Consider the following 22,361-nt stretch of genomic DNA (forward strand, 5'->3'; position numbering starts at 1 on the left):
GAATTAAAGAGGAACTATACAAGTCTGGTCGCTTTCCTCTGGGCCATGTGCATTTGTTTACAACAAAGCGGACGAAAAATCAATCAATAGAGTGGTGGATAACGACACTTTTATATATGACGTAAAGAGTGTATATTTGTGTAGTTTAATCTGTCATCAACAAGAGATTACGGTTACGGGGCGCGTTTGTGTCGCGGTGACGCAATAAGTGACACGCACATGGAAGGCAGACATTTATTAAACCATCACAATTACTCCAAAGCTGTTTAATTAAGGCAAAAAAATGTAGCATTGTTAAGCTATAAATCCTGCATAGTTCCTCTTTAAATTCTAGTCATTTATTTCTCAAACTTATTACTGGGTCATATCAATAATCATTGAAGACTAGTGCCTGCGGAATCACCTCCAGATGAATGCGTAAAACTAAAGAGCTGGTGTTGGATTTCTGAAGGTGTAAAAACTCATATCCCTCATGGATGAATATGGACATTGATATGATTGCATCTTATAAGTACTTTCGTGTTAATTTACGAACTGGACTTTATTGATAATACCACTGTAAAGGGTCAGAACTATCTGTTCAGAAGGGTGAGGTCGTTTGGGGTGAAGGGGCACTCCTTAAAGACCATCTATGACACTGTGGTGGCATCAGTTATTTTTTTGTGTGGTCTGCTGGAGCAGAAGCATCTCAGCATCTCAGACAGGAAGAGACTTAACAAATTGGACAAGAAGTCCATCTCTGTCCTGGGGTGTCCACTGGACCTGGTGGAAGTCGTTGGAGAGAGGAGAATGATGGCCAAGTTGTCATCACTGATGGACAATGGCTCCAACCCCATGGACATTCTGACTGCACTAGAGCGCCATCAATGTCCGGCTCCTTCACCCAAAATGGGTGAGCTGTTCTCAACACAAAAACATGATTGGGTTGGAAAGTATGTATATATTTTTCTTAATCTTATTATTCATTAATCATACTCTATTACAAATACTGCTTTCTTTTTACTGCTATTGCCATTTGCTGTTTATTATCTGTGCTATACATTTATTTGCTGTTCTATAATTAGGGGTACATGTCATGTCCTTAGGCTTTGGTCATCAACTATAAATTCTTTGCTAAAAGTTTATTTAATGTAATTACTAATTTTATGTCAGGGCACATTTCCCTTTTATTTGATATGAAAATCCAACAGATCCCATCATTTATTTTTTGTTAAAAATGCATATTCTGTGCTGAAATAGCTGTTTTTGGGATGTCCGATTTGCTAAGTACAAAGTTTTGCTCTTCAGGAGAACAGAAAAAAAAAAAAATTGTGTACAATTTTTACAAATAGTTATTCAAAAACAGTGAAAAAACACGAGAAATGTGTTTTTAAAAGTATTTTTTGCTTTAATGTACACTAAATAATTCATTTTGTGAGTGTCCGAGAACTCATGTCAACCGTGTTACCAATTGACCCCTTCCCCAATAACCAAGCAATGGTTCACTCCAAAGTCCAAAGTTCAACATCATGTGATGCCACTTTTCTTTTTGGAGGGAAACTTGAAGATACTATGGTAAATTTCTACTACTCCTCTTCAATATTTTCTCAATATTAGGGTGTGCGCGTAGAGTGGGTTAATTGACCGTCAACTGTGTTACCAACATATTCTTTTGAACTTTCTTTAGTTGCTATATTGACAAATATGTAGGGAAAGTGTACAAAAACATGAGTTAATTAAGGTCATGTGGTGATGGATCAGAAGCCTGCAGTTAGCACAAGGCCCCAAAAATGGCTGAAATGTCAGCCCGTGTTACCTGTCAACCGTGTTACCCACAGTTGAAAGGGAGTAACACAGTTGACATTGTTGGATGTTTCAACTGTACACTGCTGTCAACCGTGTTACTTTGTCAACTGTGTTACGTGTGGTTTTTTTGTCATAAATGTTTAAAATACTCTGATAAACTGTAACAAAGACGATTGGGGCTCTCTCTGGATAAGGGGATATTACATAAATATGGTGAATATTTCTGAATTCAGTGTTTTCAGTGGATTTATGTGGAAAAAAGATCCATCCTTCATGGTAATATCTCACAGAATTGACATGATAACGCTCAAAATTCATTAAATCCAATTAGTTAAACAAACAACCTCAAAACCCTTGGTGAGTGGACCTGAAAGCTTTCAAGAAAATGTGTTATCAAATCTGTAGCACTTCACACATGCTTTCTATGACCAAACATTTGTCCGTAACACGGTTGACAAAATAATGTATCCAATAATTATTTTCACAAATATATTTAAATAGACATTAAAGATTAAGCTTGGCAAATTATGAATTAAGCACATTAAGGGGGTATACTATGGAGACATCAAGTTTATTTTTCAAAAAAGAATACAGATTTTTCTGGTTTTGGATATGCTGAAATGTACCCCTAATTATGGAATGACAAAATTAGGATTGTTTTATCTTATCTTATCTTATCTCATCTTATCTTATCTTATCTTACCGGGTGCTCCACTACAAATATGCTCATTTGTTTCAGGTTATTTCAAATGAATAATATCTTAAAGCAGAAGTAAGCGATCCGGTCGTTTTGGCTAATGCTGCGTTCCAGGCAGGCTTTTGAAACCGTAAATTACAGCTTCAAGTCACAACTTACGGCTTTGTAGCGTTCCAGGCAACCCACTCGTGTTTTTCCGACCTGTTTTACCTGTGAAAGTCACTATAACGGGCACTCGTAACTTCCGACCCGTGAACTCGTACCAGATCGAACTGGTCCTACGACTTCACAGGTCGGAAAAACACAAGTTACGAGTTGCCTTGAACGCACCATAACAGTCCTCGTCCCTACGTCACCACATTCACGGCGTCCCTTGGCTGCACACACAGCCCTGCATGCCGTTCTCTCTCTTCATTGGATAAAAACTGTAGGATACGATAAATGTTTTCTCCTCGGCTCAGAACAGAGCAGAATGACTGACAGACCCGTGTTTCGGTCCAAACACTCTATGTAAGTGATTGCTGTCGGAAGATATAACTATTTAAGACTTATATTAACACAAATATATCACTTACTTCTGCTTTAACTGACAATGTTTGGTTTGGTGAGAGAACAGTAGATGATGACTATGATGACTGACTATGACACTAACTAAGGCACCACGTTGTCTGTGCACTGCCATCAAAACTGTGTTCTGTTTGCTGCACCGTAATGAGATAGAAATGAATATAACATGTCAAGAACCCACCACACCCCTTAGCATGAACTACACAAAAGCAACCTGTGTCATTCAGCTGACCTCAGATCAGCTTGGACCTGTCTGACTGAAGACGATGATGCATTATGCATAGACTGCCACCATCTGGCACATCAGCACACCCTGCTCCACCGTTCCAATCACCCAGTCAAAGACATACCAGCACGGAGGGGGCAGTTTATCATCAGAACTTGCTTGCTTGCATACACAGCAAATGGGTAGCCCTTTTGGTTTAAAGGCTATGTCAAACAGATTCCAACTTTTTTTTTTCTTCTTTGGATTGTCTACAGTTTATCTAAGTCTATTTACCACCTTGTGCGTGTTTGTGTGTGCATTAAAGTTATACCCTATCATCAGTTATACCCTATTAAATTCAGCCATTGGAAACAGACAACGTTCAGACTCACTGCAGCACAGCTTCACAGTTTGAAGAGTGAATACCAAAAATAACAATATTGTGCAGTTCACCCTTACACCACTCGAGGGAGCTAGCGTCAAGTCTACCTCAAGTGGGCAACACCAAACTTTGTGAGTTTAGGATTATAAAGTTGGCATATTCAATTGTGTTTGTGTTTCTCTTTTGGGAATTCACTTGTATGACAATATCATGTATTCCTCTACCTCTGTCTATCATTTGTTCTTTATTTCCATCATGATACTGACACTCAATAAAAGAGGGAGATTGATTTGTATTTTAAATAGACTTTTTGTTGTTGCCATAACTGAGACTTTTCATCACAAAGAACTCCGGAAATGCACTGAACATCTTGGTCTACGCTTTCAAAAAAAAAAAAAACTGTTCATAAAAAGGACATCTTTTGAATATCACAGTACAATAAATCACATGTGGCCTGACCGACCTCAATAAATTGACCTTTGAGCCATTGAAAAACATCTTTGTGGCCCTTGAAAATTTGTATTTGAGTACCCCTGCACTACACTGAAGGAACAGCAGAGCTCCTCTGACAGCTTCTCTGTGGAGCTGCAGGTGAACAGGCTGAAGAGCAGCGACGTCCTCTTTTATTTCTTTTTTTCTTCAGCGCCGTTGTTACAGGTGATTCACATCTATGTCCGTGTAGGCTACATTTATTGTCTGACCTTCCTCTTCGACACGCCAGCAAGCTAATAAAATAAATAAATAACTGATAGTAGCCTATTAATCGGTCAAAGTTCTTGTTATTGTTAACGGTTAATCATGTGCATCCCTAGACACAAGATGCCATTTCTCTCATTAAGCAGTGTTTCACACTGACACATTTAGAATGTAAAATGTCTGTCATTACACTCTGATTCCTGAGATCTTGATATGTTTGTTTACCAAAGGACTCTATGGAGGTGCTGTTTTTTTTTGTTGTTGTTAATTGCTAAACTGAACATTTGGTTTGATTTTAGCATTCTTGATTTTTTAACCCTCTGTTAATCCTATTTGTTTTAGTTCCATGACAGGTGGCGTTTCTTGTTTTATTCAAGTATTTATTTAAATTTTGTCAAAATGGAAATTATATTTTATTCAATTTTTGTTGTTGTTTTGAATAAAAAGGACATATTTTGAATATTACAGTACAATTTATAACATGTGGCCTGACCGACCTCAAAAAATGGACATTCGAGCCATTGAAAAACATCTTTGTGACCCTTGAAGATTTGTATTTGAGTACCCCTGATGTAGTGCCTATAGTGTCCAGTGTCCAGTTCCATTAGGTGAGATACTTTTTTAAGTTTTTTTTTTTATTTTTAAGCACAGAAAATCATCTTAACATAGTTTTAATGGCGCTCTACTAGCCTAACAACAATCAGGCTAAGTAAGTTACTGGTGAGGGCACCCTACAGTACATAAACAAGACCTACCTCCTCCCCACAGGTGCAGACAGGTGTCCACCAATTACAATACAGATAAGAATGAGAGGGGCTAACATGACTGGTTGTGTCTGGCCGCGTTGGTGAGACAGCTACTACTGTATCAAAACACAACAAGAGCATCAGCTTCTAGAATTATAGTTAAGTGGAAAAAAATATTTATTAAAAAAATGGGAAAAAATATTAACGTATGCCGTTTTTAGGTCATTTTAAAAGTGAACAAAAATCCACTTTCCCTAATTAAAGGGATAGTTCACCCAAAATTCAAATTTCACTCATTATCTACTCACCCTCATGTCAACTAAGAGCTGTGAGAATTTTCAGAGTCATCCGTGCCTTCTCTGAGTTATGGGGGGGTCCGCGCAGCAGTATTTGTCCATATAATGGTTGTGAATGGATACCACTTTTCTTCGTCCAAAGAGACACACCAAAAAACATCCACATACCTCCAAACTGCTCGTCTGTAATGTCCCTCTTGTACTGAAGCCCCGACATGAGAAATTGTTCCGAAAAAAAATATATATACATTTTAAGCTTGTTTGTAGCGGAAGCTCCCAGTGTCTCAGTTCACTGCTCTTCCTGCGAGATTTGCACTGACCAGCGGAACAATTTCTCATGTCGGGGCTTCAATACAAGAGGGACATTACAGACGAGCAGTAGGTATTTGGATGTTTTTTGGTGTGTCTTTTTGGACAAAGAAAAGTGAAATTCGAAAAATAATCAAAAAATACACAACTGGACCAATATGATGAGGATAACTATTTCCAGTGTGAAATCAGTGGAGAAAATGCACCCCCTAGTGGTCAAAAATGTCCACATCAGGTATTTTAAAAACTCACTTAAAGTTACCATCCCGGGCGGCTCATTTTGTGGCAAAAATATAAAAATATGAGTATATCGGTTAAGTATTAGACATTAATTGATGACATAAGTGATTTGACATATCAATGATGAAATTTGGTCATCTGTGTAAGGAGTAGGGGCTAAAATTTGGCCGACCAATCAAATTAGTCTCAGACAACTTTGGTTGGATGGCCCGTCTGTCAGTCAACGTGCACGCTGTCCTGCGCATGCGCTCTAGTATCAGGGGTATCTGCAGGTTTCAGCAAGTCAAATTTAAGACTTTTTAAGACCTTTTTAATGCCACCTTGAATTAAATTTAAGACTGAAAAAAGAATTTAAAAAATCCTATAAATATAAGCGATGGTTGGGGATCCCACTGTACAACCTCATTGACAATCAGTCAAGTTTACTTATTGTCTGTGTCGTGGAAATTCTCTGTTGCTGGTGAAGAATGAAATAGAGCCTTGCCGGCCGACATGTGTTTATTTCCTTGCAAGAAAAGGTCAATTCATATCCGAGTGGATGATGGTAAAGAAAAGACAACGACAATAGAGAGACCTAAACATTTATACTTGAGGAACGCCCCCTCAGGTATATTCCACACCCCTTTGTCTGCTGCAGGGGTCAGCCCCCCTACTCAGGATATCTTTTCACAGGTATTGGCACCGACATCCTGGAGTGTGATTAAGGGCCGGATTTACTAAGATCCCAGATAGGGGGCGCTATATTGTTTGCGCCCGCTAAAATATTGCGTGTTTGGTTAGTGCACACAAAACAGGTGATCTACTATGAGTAACCCGCTAAATGAAAACACGTGCAAATAGCAATATGTAAATGAGGGTTTTGCGCGTGGCAATCGTTTCCGCCATGGAGAGTGTGGACAGAGAGCTGGACGGACTAAGGGACAGAATGACATTTGATCCGATGCATAATGACAGCATGTGTGTTCATCTCTCTCGCGCTCTGTTTAGATAAATAAACACAAATCGCTACAAGGCCCAACTCGTCATATAGTGACGAACAGGCAGCAGCTGCAGCGACAATCACGCACCTATAATATGTGTGTGTGTGTGCCGCCCATGATCCAATGGATTAATAGAGAGCTCAGGTGGGACACACGGATCTAAATGCTCTGACCACTGACCGGTTCCAGGGTGCCATTCCGAAGGGCCGCCACTCCGAACGTTTACTTTAATTTGTCGGAATGCCGACCCTTAATTATTTATGGGAAAAAGGTGCCATTACGAACCTGAAAGAAAGGGTGCCATTCCGAACCTGAAAAAATCTTGAATGGGTTACGGCACGGAGTAAACAAGCCTAATTGTGGTGGTAGCGTAGTGGTCAGAGCATCTGCTTTTGACGCGGTGGATCAGGGTTCGACTCCCGGGGGAGATATATATTAACTGCGATTTTATTGGCCTCTACCTAACCTTTTTACTAAACTTAACCAACTCCTTTCTACATTGCCTAAACCTAACCAAAGCACAGAGCAAGGACATTTATTTTCAGCAGGAGTGCCGCGGCTGCATCAGACCATGGATGTAATGCATCAGACTCGCACCTGGGTGAAACTTTGGAGGGGGAGGGGGAGGGGCCGGTCGGGCGCTGTCCCCGCGGTGCGTCGTGTCAAGCCGGGCAGGAAGTCAAACCACGAGAGAATCCGGTCAATTTTCAAAATAAAACACATTCGGAACGGCGGCCCCTCGGGAAGTTCGAAATGACGGACCTTCGGGAATTTTCAGACTGGCAGACCGTCGGAATGGCGGTCCTTCGGAATGGCGGTCGCCCCCCACCACAGGGATTGAGAAAGCTGCCTGAACTCCATAGGGCCCTGACTTTTCCTGGGAAAGAGCATTCTTGATATCAGTATTGCAGCCTGGACCCGGCACATATCATTCAGACTCAATGATATGATGATTCAGAGGAGGTGGGGGGGCTCGGTTGCTTTTGGTCGAGGGTTGTTTCTGACGCGGTGGAATGGGAGGGGGTGGACGATGTGGGGGGTTAATGGGGGAAAATATGAGACCCTGGCGTGGTGTTAGTTGGATTCCAGTAGTGATGAAGCTCTTCATCCTGTCAGGGAAATCCAGAAATGGGGAGTCAAGACTAAATGGAGAGAGTTGGGGGCTGGGTAGGGTCCGGGGGGTGAAGGTTTGGAGTCTCCTGTTGGGGCCGGGGGAGACTCCCCCTTTGGGGCTAAGGGAGACTCCTCGTGTTGTGTTGATGGGGCTGGTGGATAATCCACTTGTTGGGGTGCAGATGACGATGTTGTTGGGGCTGGTGTATAATCCACTTGCTGGGGTGCAGATGATGACGTTGCAGGTTCTTTCTGAGTCTGCTGTCCTCCGTTGTCAATCCTTAACTCAGCGCCCTCACCAGAGCGCCGTCTTATCTGTTATTTTGGATTGTCTTGTCTCTTGTCCTTGACAGGGACTGCTGGTGCCTGACGCAAAAAGTAAAAGATGTTGGCACTTAGCAGCTGTACTCCTGACTTGTTAAGGCTAAATCCATCTGCCTTAAAGAGGTGCCTGCGTTCCCAAAAGATGTTGAAGTCCAACACACACACACATGCTCGCACACAAACACACACATGCACTGACTAATACATAATCTTGCACGCGCACACGCACACACACACACACACACACACACACACACACACACACATACAGGTTGACAGCCCCTCAATATGAGTGCTCAGGGAAAGATGATCATGTGTCTGTCTGATTATCTATCTCTATATAATGTTTCACGCTTGACCTTAAGGTCACCCCCAGGAGCCCCCACTCTCAAAATTTCTGCAGGTACATTTTCTAGTTTTTTTTTTCTTCTTTTCGATACCAATTTTAAGAAATTGATTTTAACCCATAAGGACCCACGGTGACACGGGTGTCACACCGCCTTCAAGTGTCCTGGAAAGCCCCTTACACATATTGATGTTGAACTTTTAACTCATGAAGTCCCTAAGTGACATCTACTCAACATCCTGGTGCAGTCACATGACTCTCTGTGAATCTCTCTATCCATGACAACATTTCCAAGATGGTGGCCAGCAGAGTTGGCACATTTCACAGAGGCAGCTACTTTTAAAAAGCTTGCTTTGTGTCAATAAAATAAGCCACCACCCATTTCACAATGCAAATCCTTTTATAACATGTCCCTTGTTGTATTTGACCTGTTCTGACCTCATTTTTTGAAGAAACTCATATAAAACAACTTAAGAAAATATTGCTGTGACATATACGTCACATCGGGCCTTAGCCTAAAAAAAGTCAGGAAAAATACCATGTGACGCCTCTGTCACAATGAGAAAAATGGCAAAGAACTGCTCAGTTAAATTAGGTGATTCAGATATTTTGAATTAATATACTCTATGTTGTTCAATTTAAAACATAATTTAAAATTGTTAAGATAAAAATAATGTCAAATTCAATCAATATTTAATAAAATGATATATCAGTCCGGAAATTGAATCACAGATTTAGCAGAGACACTCTTCTCAGTAAATGAACAAGATTTTAGTATCCCATGCTGGTCCCATATTAATGTAATTATGCTTTTTTGCTGTATTTTTGTAACAAAATAGGATACAGTGTTCAGGATGTACTGACAATCATCAGACATGCAATAAAATGTTGTATACAGAACAACAAATACAGCAAAGAAGAATGAGAATTTACATAAGAAAATATTTGGAAACAAATAAGAAAAGTTAACACAGTCAAACAGTCATGAACCAGGTTTGAGACAAGGGTTCTGGACTGCTGCACTGATGGGAGAGAGGGTCCCATGTGGTGCATTGTAAGAGAAGGACGTTTTACCCAGCTCAGTTCTGACGAATGGAATATGACCCAACTATCAGTTCTGTGAGTGGGTACCAATGTTTTGTGATTTCATAGTTAACAGAGATGATAAATAAAGAGACAATAACTGTGACAGGGCTTTAAAAATGGATAAAAACCAATGCTGTTTTCCCCTTACTGTCAGAAATGACCAGCCGACATTTTGATAAAGAGTGCCGTGATGAGTATTATATGAATCATTGCAAATGAAATGTAAGGCTGAGTGGTAAACAGCATCTAGTGGAATCAAAGTGGAACTAGCAGCTCTTCCATAGATGGCATCTCCATACTCTAAAACAGAGAAAAAATAGTGTCTCCAATTTTTTTCCTGTGGTGAGTAGGGAAACGGTGCTTATTTCTGTATAGAAAGCCAAGTATTGTTCTTAGTTTAGCAATGAGGGTGGTGATATGGTGCTTAAAATTAAGACAACTGTCCATCCAGATGTCAAGGTATTTGTAGTTGGAAAGAAAATTGTGGTTGCACAGCTTTTAGGCTTCAGTAACTGGTTAAAGCCTTCAATATGAGGCAATATTCGCATTTCTATAGTGTTTGCCCTTTTTTGTGGTGAAACTTGTCTTAAAAATGTGTTAATAGTAACCAGCAAATTTGTAATTTTGATATATGTTATGGAAATGCAAATAAAAGGTCAAATTTGTGTTACAGAGCAAAAGAAAATGTCAAGCCCATTTACTTTCAAGTGACAATTTAAGTTATAGTCTACTTGCCAACAATGAGTACCCGGAAATGTTGAGTACCCCAAAGTTTTATGTTAGAAATAGATAGTATGGGTCCCCAGTATTCAGAAACTGCCGGATGCTAACTTATATATTTGGGCAATTAGCATAATTGACATAATTAGCATAAATTAGCATAATTGCCTATATGGGCAATATTTCAACAAAATTGACTTGGCTGATCTGGGCAATATTGGAGTGGTTTTAGGGGTTATTGATGATGCTGAATCCATTTCTGACATTTTCAAAATTCAAAATGGCTGTCTAAACCGATGACCAAATTTTGAAATCCATCAAAATCGGCCCACTGGCGGTTAAAATCTGGTCACTTCCGGTTTAGACAGCCATTTTGAATTTCGAAAATGTCAGAAATGGATTCAGCATCATCAATAACCCCTAAAACCACTCCAATATTGCCCAGATCAGCCAAGTCAATTTTGTTGAAATATTGCCCATATAGACAATTATGCTAATTTATGCTAATTATGTCAGTTATGCTAATTGCCCAATATATATAAGTTAGCATCCGGCAGTTTCTGAATACTGGGGACCCATACTATCTATTTCTAACATAAAACTTTGGGGTACTCAACATTTCCGGGTTCACAATGGGGCCCTATGGGCTGGCAAGTCTACTATTACCAAAAACGCCCGATGTGACATATATGCAACATTCCAGATCTCTGACAATAGGTGGCGCTATTTCAAAAAAAACTTCAAAAATGTGTTCCATGCATTCAACTTGGTCTGTGTTTCACCCCACTTAATTTTCCTTCAAGGATAAATGGGTCTGGGTTCAGAATCAGTATTGAAGTCAAGCTATCACTATCATGATTACAATAGGTTTTATATCAATTTAAATGACCCAGTCCAGACCTTCTTTTTTTCCAGAGGATTGTACAGCAAAGCTGACAAGTGGAATTTGTGTATATCTGACCTGTTTTATTCAAAGTATATGATTGAAACAATCGATCAGTGAAACTCTATTAGCTCTTTGACCATGAGACCGTCATTTACATACAATTTGGCATTTTTTTCTTTCAAACAATTCATCCATGTAACTATCCATTAATGAAATTAAATTGTACATATTAGAATCCTCCTTACACCCGGACCATTGACCTATAGAATATCATCATTTGTTTTCATCTGTCTTTTCAGAGCAAGAAAAGACGTTCGGACGATCACATCTTGGAAAGCTCCCATCATCTGGGAGGGGGTGTTTAACCCCCATCTTCTCGACCAAATGCATGTCAAACACAATTCTTCTGTGGCCCTCACTGTGTTTGCTGTAGGAAGGTTTGTACATTGTGTTTATATTATTTTTCAATATCTGGGTGCAGAAGAAACCACCGGAACAAAAAGTACAGTTAGACCAGTTACAGACTGAACATACGGTAAATATTAAAGACCAACTTGATACGTCACAATGTTTTTTCCGACGGTAGAGGAAGAGGGATAATTGTTTTATTCTTCCTTTTCAATGCCCCATTTCATAGTGTTCCCAAGAATCCCCTGAACCCTACGTCATCCTTCAGATTTTATGTGCCCATTCGAATGGGCACAGACATTGTTTTCACTGTTGGTGAACACTTCCACTTCTGCGGCATCATGTGCAATGTTCGGAAATCCAAAGAAAATATTTTACTATTGATGAAGACTAAAAGCAATAAGATGGGATGGGAAAAAAACATAATATTTTTGTGGTATTTTTCACATAATTATAATTTATAGGATCAGCATTGAATATCTTTTCTGTCTGTTTCTAAGGTACCTGGATGCATACCTCAAGACCTTCCTAACCTCTGCAGAACAACACTTTATGTTGAGTTTACCAGTGACATATTACATATTTACAGATCTACCAAAGGAGGTACCACACATTGAGCTAGCTCCTCAGCGAAGCCTAAAGATTAAGCATGTGGAAAAGCACTCAAGGTGGCAGGACATCTCTATGATGCGCATGAAGACAATATCATAAGTCATAGAATCAGAGATTCGTCACCACTTTGATTATGTCTTCTGCTTTGATGTGGATCAAGAGTTTAAAGGGAGATTTGGCCCAGAGGCTCTAGGCGATTCTGTGGCTTTGCTCTATGCCCACTTTTACAAACTTCCAAAGCGCAGATTCACCTATGACAGAAACCCAAAATCAAAAGCCTACATGGAAACTGGAGATTTCTACTACCATGCTGCTATCTTTGGAGGATTCTGGGAAAATGTCAAGAAATTAGTTGATGCCTGCTATCAAAACATCATGGAGGACAAATTAAATAATGTGGAGGCTCTGTGGCATGATGAAAGTCATCTAAACAAGTACTTCTGGCTCCACAAACCAAGCAAGCTGCTCTCCCCTGAGTATTGCTGGGACCGGAATATTGGTAACAAGGACATACACATCACCCGCCTGGTATGGGCAGAGAAAAATATGACACACTCCGTACTCGGTAGAGTGGCTCACAGAGGGTGAACTTGAATGAATTTGTTGGAAAAAAAAGTGTTTACTACAAGGGCTGGTTATTGGCACAAAATCCACACAAGGTTTGCTTCACTTCCCTAGTGTCACATCTAAAAGCAGTGGAATTAAAGAGGAACTATACAAGTCTGGTCGCTTTTCCACTGTTTTGCTAACCCTCCTCTGTGCCATGTGCATTTGTATACAACAAAGCTGATGATAAATCAATCAACAGAGTGGTGGATAACGTCACACTTTTATATACAATGTTAAGAGTATATATTTGTGCAGTTTAAAGGTTGGACCTGGAGTTTTGTGCCCAAAAATAAACATTAGACTTGTACAAATGAAGTCCATCTTAATCATCACCTATGGGCTTCTAGTGCTGTGTGGTGGTGGCTCTGCCTGTATTTTGGTCTTTTGCTCTGTTTTGTTATGCACGTGGACATTTCTGGGTGGAGAGCGAGAGAGTCGCGAGAGAGCATAGATATCTATGGCGAGAGAGTCTGTGTTTTCTCTCCAGCCAATGACGGAGCTCAGTGAAGCTACATGCAGCAGAGTAGGAGGGCTGGGGCTGCTAGCTGCACTGTCTCTGATGCTGCCAAGTCTCTCTCTCTCTCTCTCTCTCTCTCTCTCTCTCTCTCTCTCTCTCTCTCTCTCTCTCTCTCTGTCTCAGCAGCAGCAGTAAGGACCACAAAGAAAAAGAAATACAGTCTGAGTGAAGCACTGGAGCCGCGGACCGATTCCCGACCATCACCGACACTGGTAACAAGTACCCTGCAAACACGGTCAGTTGGGGCCCATATGGGCCTCACTTGGGCTAGTTGGGCTTCAGCTGGGCATGGGCTCAGAGTGGGCTTTGTTGTTGGGACCCACATGGGCAACCCATATGGGCAGTACATGGGCTAAACTCAACATGGGTAATAGGTGGGCTTCATCTGGGTACCATTTCAAAATTAAAAATTGTCAGACATAGATTCTAATATTTTAACAGCCACTGGACCAGTTATACTTTTTTATATGAATTTTGTTTTTACCCGAAGTTTTCCCCCAATACATTTAAAAGTCAAATACACATTATTCAACATATTATAGCGAATGGATATGGTGACAAAATATGTTATCTTTCAGTGAGCAATACACACGTTCAGCAACATGCGGCATTCTCTTAGCCAGGCTAGCGCCGCCTACTGGTTCCGGCAAATTTCATTTGCCTCAACAATGTAGTCAGGACACTAGCAATGCGTTTCGGTTTGCTCCGTCCGCCAGAGCGGACGGACCAATCAGCGAACAGACGGGTAAGTGAAGGCGATGACGTTGAACTCAAGCGCTCAAGATTAACCTATGAGCTTAACCGGTGTATAGCACACGTGACCACCAAGCAGCAGCGATTAGTTGAAGCAAATGTAAGCAACCGCCTCCCGGAAGCAAACGAATCCCTATGGCTCAGGTTCAGACGCTTTTTGAAATGTAATGAAATAAGCGGCTGATGCATCAGGCTAGCATTCTCTAGCTTTTTCTTTCTTTTTTTGTCGGGATCTCAAGCTGGGCATCATGCTGCTGTATGACACTGCACCTGCATTGACACGCGGCGTCCTCCTGTCTGCCCAACTTGAGATCACGAGGTCGCCGCATGTCAGGTTCCCCGTGATTGGCCGAAGCCTCTTCAGTCCCTAGCAACCGTCTTTTCCTAGCAACCTTCTTTGCCTAGCAACCCTGGATTGCCGCCTTTGCTACCGGAGAGACCATTGTTCTTTTTGCTGCCAGTGCTAAGGTCAAGACCGTGTTTTTGGACATTGCTGGACAAAAGACAGGTAAGAATCTGCCTTTTTGTATAATATATATAAAATATATTTTTTTTTTTTTTTCGGAGAGTTGTAACTAGTTAAGAGAACAGGAACTAGCGTAGGTAGGTAAAGTAGAGGTAAAGTTAGCTGTGTAGCTTTGGAAAATTAACGTTAATTTAACCCGGTTAAACCAGTTGAACATACGGGTTCAATTTACTAAGTTGATAACAAGCATTATTTTAAATTTATTTCGAGTGGTTGACTGAAGGATATTGCCTTCCCTCCGATTTTCTCGAACACGTTGGTGAGTTTTATTGAGTTCTGATGGGCAATTTCGTCTTATAGTCCGTGTAAAAAGTGAAATTTTGTTTTCTGACTCAGTATGTTAAGTGAAATATCAGCTTTGGAAGCTGGGGTTGTGTCTTCTGAATGTTTCGGATAACGTCACGTAAATTACACACTTAGCAGTGAGGGAAAGTTAGGAGGCTAACGTAGCCAGCGCCGAGCCGCATTTCCCGTGCTGACGGTGACAGTTAACGTTAGCTGTGGGTCCGACTAGAGCCTCGCCTGCTGCCTCGGAGCTAGTATTCGGTTTCGAAAATAGCCACAGTCCAGGTGGCTCTGGAGCTCGGGCCCACAGCTAAGTTAACCGCCACCGCAACGGAAGCATTGAGGTGCCGCCGTCAGCACGGGGGGCTAGCGCTAGGTGAGGCTGACGGCCGCGGCCCTTAGTTGTCACGGTGTAGCCCTCAATGCGACTCCTGTGCTCTAGCATGGCTCGGCAGCTAACGTGGCTAGCGCTAGCCCCGTTAGGCCGAGGACACACTGGACCGCGACCCTCCTGTTCACTTCATTTCTAGGCGCTGGTTGACAAGCCGCTCAGCTCTGTGTGTGTGTGTTCATCTCTCACGCTCTGTTTAGATTGATAAAAACAAGGCTACAGACGTACATTGGCCTTTGTCAACCGCGGTGTTTTATTTTGAAAATTGACCGGATTCTCTCGTATTTCTTTGTGTGACTTCCTGCCAAAATTGACTTGATCGCTGCAGGATCGCGACGCTCCGCGTCTGGTGTGCTTGACACAATCGGTTAACGGACGATGAAATGAAAATGCCCCCGCTTCTCGGCACTTCCGCGACTCCCGTGCTGGCGGGGACAGCCCTCCATTCCGACACCCCTCCATTTCGACACCCCGCTGTTCCGAAATACCCCCACTTCGAAACACCGCTATTCCGACACAGTCCCCCCCCCGCCAGCTGTCCAATGTCCAAGGTGCTGAACCGCGTGACGTTGTTTACACTCTGTGTTGCGGCTTGTCTGTGAAACGTGCGCTGCTCAGGGACTGGGCAGTTATATCTCACACAGGCTTCGCCCTCTACTGGACTCTATGGGTATATCTCTCCTCCAATCGTGTACGCGCGATGGCCCACTGAAATTTGCATACGCCGGCCAGTATGGCGTGCCTACCTTTCCCGCCCTTTAGCGGGCTATATAAGCAGATGCACCGCCAGCTGCCCTCATTCCTTTTTACTTCAGCGTCGGCGAGTGCCCACTGTCACACTAGCTCCAAGGATGGAGTCGCCGCTTCAGGAACAACGCCTCTGCCGGCCTGCCCTAACGGCATCATCGCCCCGGCAGACCTACATCTTTTGCTTCGAGCGTCTCAGGAGGAAGTGCGCCACCGCCGGGCTGGAGCAGCGACGGCAGGAGGAGGACGCCGCTCCAGCGTACACCACCTCCACGCCGCCTGATGAAGCTTCGCCGCCCAGACCCGCCTCAGCCTCTGCTGCAGACTCGCCGCCGCTACGAGACGAGGAGGATGAACTCTCCCTCTCCGACGGTGTTTGGCGCCGCTTCTATCAAGCTCAACTTCCCGTAAGTCATGACGACTGCAGCGGAGTGTGTCGGGCTTCCCCTGCCCCCCCCCCCCCTGCCCCCGAAGCCGGTGAGCCGCCTCCGCGTGTGCAGGGCGAGACGGAGACTGTGTTCCCCGGTGTGCCCCCGCTCGAAGATGCTCTGGCTGTGCTCATTATCCCGCACTCAGCCGGCTGGTCAGGACACAGAAAGCCACTACCACCGCTGCCGCAGGATGAGGACACGCTGGAATATTTTGACAAGATATTCCAGCTGGGCGCGCAACTAGCAGCAGCAGCAAACAACCTCGGTGTGCTGGGCGTAGCAGCGGCGGCTTCACTCCCGCGCAACGCCCCCCCTTCCCCTGACACTATGGAGTATCTCGGCCGGACCATCGGTCAGATGAACAAGACAGGGAGTTGCTACTGCTGCCGGACGAGTGATGTCACTGTCGGGCGTCGGCTCTCGCCACGTCTGGCTAGGTCTCACCGCCCTCCCCAGAAGGGACCGAGAGGATCTTCTGGCTGCACCGGTCTCTACTGACGGTCTCTTTGGCTCCTCACTACGGTGACGCAGCGGCTAAAGAGGCTGGAGGAGGAAAAGGCGCAGCTGAGCTGTCATCTACCGCTCGCTGTCGCCGCCAAGCAGAAGGGAGAGGTCAAGCTGCCCCGCCGCAACGCTACGGCGAGGCGGAGGGATCGCCGCCAGCGAAGAGGCTTCTCCGCGGCGGATCCCCCAGCTGACCCACAGCCGGCCCCAGCGGGCCCGCCGCAGCAACGACCCGCACGGGACCCCAGCGCGTCCCGTCCCGCGGCGGCTCGCAGCACACCCAGGCCGAAGCTGTCCTGGGGCACACAGCGACCAAAGTGACAGTTAACGGGAGGGACGGCGCCGACAGACTGCCTCGCCGCCCTCCCTCATTGTTCATATGGTTCTGTATGTTCTGCTTGTGTTCACTGTTCTGTGGATGTGAAAAATGTTTTTATTAAAACATGTTACTCCACTAACAGAGCAAAAATTCCCCCTACCACCTCCACCATGCTCCCCGCTTGCCGCGCAGCCCCGGCCGGTGTAGTCACCGCTACACCGTCGGTCAGGCTGCCGGTGTCACCGTCACATCCCCGAAGCGGGCCCGGCAAGCAAGGCCCCCCGGTCACGGTTTCACAAGCTCACTCACACAACACACCCTCTACCGTCCCCGTTGTGGGAGACACGGTAGAGCGGAGCACCGTTGTCCCTCTATATGAGCGCTACAACCGGCGAGGCTGCACAAGAAAACATCGCTCCCCACTGGTTGTAGCGACCACACAGTTAGCCCCGCGCGCTGCTAGCCGACACCGTGTCACTTCCACGGTGCGTCCGGCTCAGCGTGTTGACCGGCTGACGAGCGATGATTGTCACCGCCGAGCTAACGGCTACAGCGGTGACAAGCATCGTTCGCAGCAGCACGGCAGGGCTGTGTTTCCGGACAATGAGACAGCTGCCTCATGCTCGTCTAACCCGCGCCACTCCAGTGAAGCGGCCGGGCTAACACGAACTGTCTCCCCGGTAAACAGCAGTGGAGCGATGATTGTCACCGCCGAGCTAACGGCTACAGCGGTGACAAGCATCGTTCGCAGCAGCACGGCAGGGCTGTGTTTCCGGACAATGAGACGGCTGCCTCATGCTCGTCTAACCCGCGCCGCTCCAGTGAAGCGGCCGGGCTAACACGAACTGTCTCCCCGGTAAACAGCAGTGGAGCGGCCAACGTGTCTGACCGCTCTGGTCCTGTGGCTGTTATTTCAGGTGACACCACGCCGGCTCGGACAATGGGCCTGGTGCGTTCAGGGACGACTCAGCCCTTTCACAGAGGGCCCCCCATGGGCCAAACTCCCGTTTATGGCGGGTTTGGCGGCGGAGAGGGCCGAAATTGTGTACCACAGCTTTCTAGAAGCTGCTCCACAGCTGTCTGCGCGTCCTCTCACGTGTTTTTACGAAGCATGGCAGAGCAGCTGCGTACTGACAGACTGGCTGGACAGGACCCTCAGACTAGAATATTCTCTCCAGTTCTGCGGGCTCCCCCCAGCGTTCAGGGGCATACAAGAGATGAATCTATCCTCTCAACAAGAGATAGAGTTCCTCGAGGGGGAAATTCAGGACCTGCTATCAAAACAGGCCGTGTCAATTGTCCCTCTTCACGACAAGGAACAAGGTTTTTACTCCCCATACTTTTTGGTTCCCAAAAAGACAGGGGGCTACAGACCCATCCTGGACCTCCGTGCCCTGAACACACGTATCGGTCGCAAAACGTTCCGCATGCTAACCACAAGGAGGCTGCTGGAACTCGTCCAACTAGGCGATTGGTTCTCAAAAATCGACTTGAAGGACGCTTACTTTCACGTCGAGGTGGCACCAAAACACAGGAAGTTCCTGCGTTTTGCATTCCAGGGAACAGCCTACGAATACAACAGGCTGCCATTTGGCTATTCCCTGGCCCCTCGTACGTTCAGCAAATGTGTGGACGCAGCGCTACAACCGCTGTGCAGCCAGGGGATGAGGGTCTTCTTTTATCTGGACGACCTCATCGGGATGGCCAGGTCCAAACAATGGGCCATTTTTCACACAGTTCAGTTGATACTTCACCTGACCAAGTTGGGTTTTGCCATCAACTGGAAGAAGAGCAACCCCCAACCAAACCAGCGGGCCGAATACTTGATTGTGCTCGACTCTGTCAGCCTGAGCGCCACTCTGTCGGAGTCCAGACAGACAGCCCTACAGCAGGAGGTTCTCAAGCTGCAACAGGGTCCACGTGTCACAGCCTTGACCGTCATGCAAGCACTGGGGCACATGGCAGCAGCTCACCCGGTGGTTCCACTAGGACTGCTGCACATGCGTCGCCTGCAGAGATGGTTCGCCAGCCTACGCTTAGACCTCAAGAGGCAGAAGTTTCGGCTGCTGACGGTCCCCCCAACAGTGCGGGGCAACCTGCAGTACTGGGGGTCCCCACGACATTTGTTGACCGGGACACCACTAGGACGAGTGACCTCGTACACGTCGGTGTTCACGGACGCCTCCCTGATGGGGTGGGGAGGCACCTGCCTGGGGAGGGCGATAGGTGGTGTGTGGCCTCCGGGGGAGGACCGCCACATCAACCTCCTCGAGTTACAGGCAGTGTTCCTGGTTCTCCAACACTTCAGTCACCTGTTAAGGGGGAGACACGTGTTGGTGAGGACCGACAATCGCACCACAGTCGCTTACATCAACAGACAGGGCGGTGTACATTCCGCTGCCCTGTTAGCGATGGCGGAGAACCTGTGGTCATGGGCTTCAGAGCACCTACAATCTCTGAGAGCCCTCCATGTTCCAGGAATCGAGAACAGGGGGGCCGACCTCATGTCAAGGGGCGGCCCCCTGGAAGACGAGTGGAGACTGCAACCAGAAGTGGTACAGCAGATCTGGACACGATTCGGGAGGGCAACAGTGGACCTGTTTGCCAACAGGTCGAACACCCACTGCCCCTATTGGTTCTCCCTGAGCCCGCAAGACCATCCACCCTTGGGGGTGGACGCGTTTGCACACGCTCCATGGCCAAGAGGGCTACTTTATGCCCCCCCCCCCCCCTCCGTCTCATCCCCCAGCTACTGGAGAGAGTGAGAGTGGAGCGGCTTTGGGTCATTCTGGTGGCTCCCGACCGGTGGTCGGCTCCGTGGTACGCAGAGCTGACCACAATGATGGCGGCCCCACCATGGCCCATTCCCCAAATCCGGGGGGCGCAGTCACAGGAGGCAGGCGCGATACAGGCGCTGCCAATCCTGGGCCAGTCGCTTCAAGCCTGGGCCCTGAAAGGGACAGGTTAATGCGGACTGGGCTGACTGCGCAGGTGGTGAAAACCATCCAAGCGGCTAGGGCTGGATCCACCATTGCCTGTTACAGGGCTAAGTGGTTAGGTTTCCAGCATTGGTGCGAAGAGAGGGAAGTGGACCCACTGACATGCTCAGTGGGAGACACTCTTTCCTTTCTACAGCTTTTGGTTGATAGAGGGCTGTCTCACGCGACTGTTAAGGTTTACGCTGCAGCCATCTCATCATGCCATGAAGGGTTGGGCGGAGGTCCAGTCTTCGCCCACCCTCTGGTAAAACGGTTCCTGCAGGGGGTCAGAAGGCTACGACCAGTGGCACGCACTTCTGTACCACAGTGGGAATTGCCACTGGTACTCGAGGCCCTAACAAGGGACCCCTATGAGCCTTTGGAACGCTCCTCCTTAAAGGTGTTGTCGTTCAAGACAGCGTTGCTTCTTGCTCTGACGTCAGCCAAGAGAGTGAGCGAATCGTGTGCCCTGTCAGTCCACCCGAGTTGTTTACTCCTTCGCGGGGACCGCAGTGGTGCCATCCTTAAACCGAACCCCTCCTTTGTTCCTAAGAACATAAGGAGCTCATTTCGGTCCAGAATCATCCAGTTGGAGGCTTTTCACCCTCCCCCTCATGAGGATTCGAGGGAGGCGAAACTGCATCTCCTATGCCCTGTGCGTGCGTTGACATACTATGTCGACCGAACAACCACTGTCAGGAACACCGACCAGTTGTTTGTGTGTTATGGTGACGGGACGGCTGGCAGAGCCCTGTCCAAGAAACGCTTGGCGAGGTGGATGTGTGAATGCATCCTCTCAGCCTACAGTCAAGTGGGTCGAGAACCGCCCACTGTGGTCCGGGCGCACTCCACAAGAAGTGTGGCGACGTCTACGGCCCTGTTCAGTGGTGCGAGTGTTGAGGACATATGTACGGCGGCATCGTGGTCTTCACCCTGCCCGTTCATAAGGTTCTATCTCTTGGATGTATCAGGCTCCTTCTCCAGGTCTGTGCTCACTGTAGGGTCACAGGACATGTGAGAGGAAGGATGTGTCAAGTGTTTTAAATACTTGATCCCCACAGGGTGTCATGCACCTGCATTGGACTGTGCTCTGCTAGGACACGGTCAATGAGGTGCGCAAGAGGTCTAGGGTTGAGACCCCTGCGAGGTTAGACCACAACTTCACCCAGCCTAGTTAGGTGCTGCTAACTGGGATGAAGTTGGACCCGTTATCACTCCATACGGTGGTTAAGATTAATAAAGTGGTGACTGGGTCTTGGTACCTAACCGGTAGCTGGTGTGGTCAGTGGGCGGAGCCTCTCCCGCGGCAGGGAGTACATAAATCGGGGCTTCGTCTACTGTACCCCTAGAGTCCAGTAGAGGGCGAAGCCTGTGTGAGATATAACGAAGGTTACGATATTGTAACCCTAGTTATATTAACACAGGCGGAGCCCTCTACTTAGGGCCCTGCCGCTCTTTCGCCTTACGCTGAAGTTTGGTGGAATGAGGGCAGCTGGCGGTGCATCTGCTTGTATATTCCGCTAAAGGGCGGGAAAGGTAGGCACGCCATACTGGCCGGCTACGTACATGCAAATTTCAGTGGGCCATCGCGCGTACGCGATTGGAGGAGAGATATACCCATAGAGTCCAGTAGAGGGCTCCGCCTGTGTTAATATAACTAGGGTTACAATATCGTAACCTTCGATCTGTCCCACTTGCTTTCTCCCCGACTTCGTTGTTGGAGATCTCCACGCAGTAATAGAAATACACTTTTTTTCTCCCCCCCTGCGCCGCTCGAGCACGGCTGAACCCGGCTTGAGCTCACAGGGGTGCGAGGCTGCTGCAGCCGCCGCTCGTGCTGACAGCTGACTGAGGGAGATGCTTTGGTTGGGCTTAGGCAATGAAGAAAGGAGTTGGTTAAGTT

General features: G+C 46.1%; 1 pseudogene across 1 annotated transcript; it reads left to right on the plus strand.

The window, feature by feature from the left end:
• The first annotated feature begins 792 nt into the window (after window positions 1-792).
• Window positions 793-12,967, plus strand: LOC146990363 (N-acetyllactosaminide alpha-1,3-galactosyltransferase-like; annotated as a pseudogene). The gene is made up of 3 exons (XR_015035616.1): window positions 793-932; window positions 11,678-11,815; window positions 12,287-12,967. The product of XR_015035616.1 is annotated as an N-acetyllactosaminide alpha-1,3-galactosyltransferase-like (transcript).
• The last annotated feature ends 9,394 nt before the right edge of the window (window positions 12,968-22,361 follow it).

Source organism: Trachurus japonicus, chromosome 3, assembly GCF_045865225.1.
Source record: "Trachurus japonicus isolate A0001 chromosome 3, Traja_1.0".
NCBI lineage: Eukaryota > Metazoa > Chordata > Actinopteri > Carangiformes > Carangidae > Trachurus > Trachurus japonicus.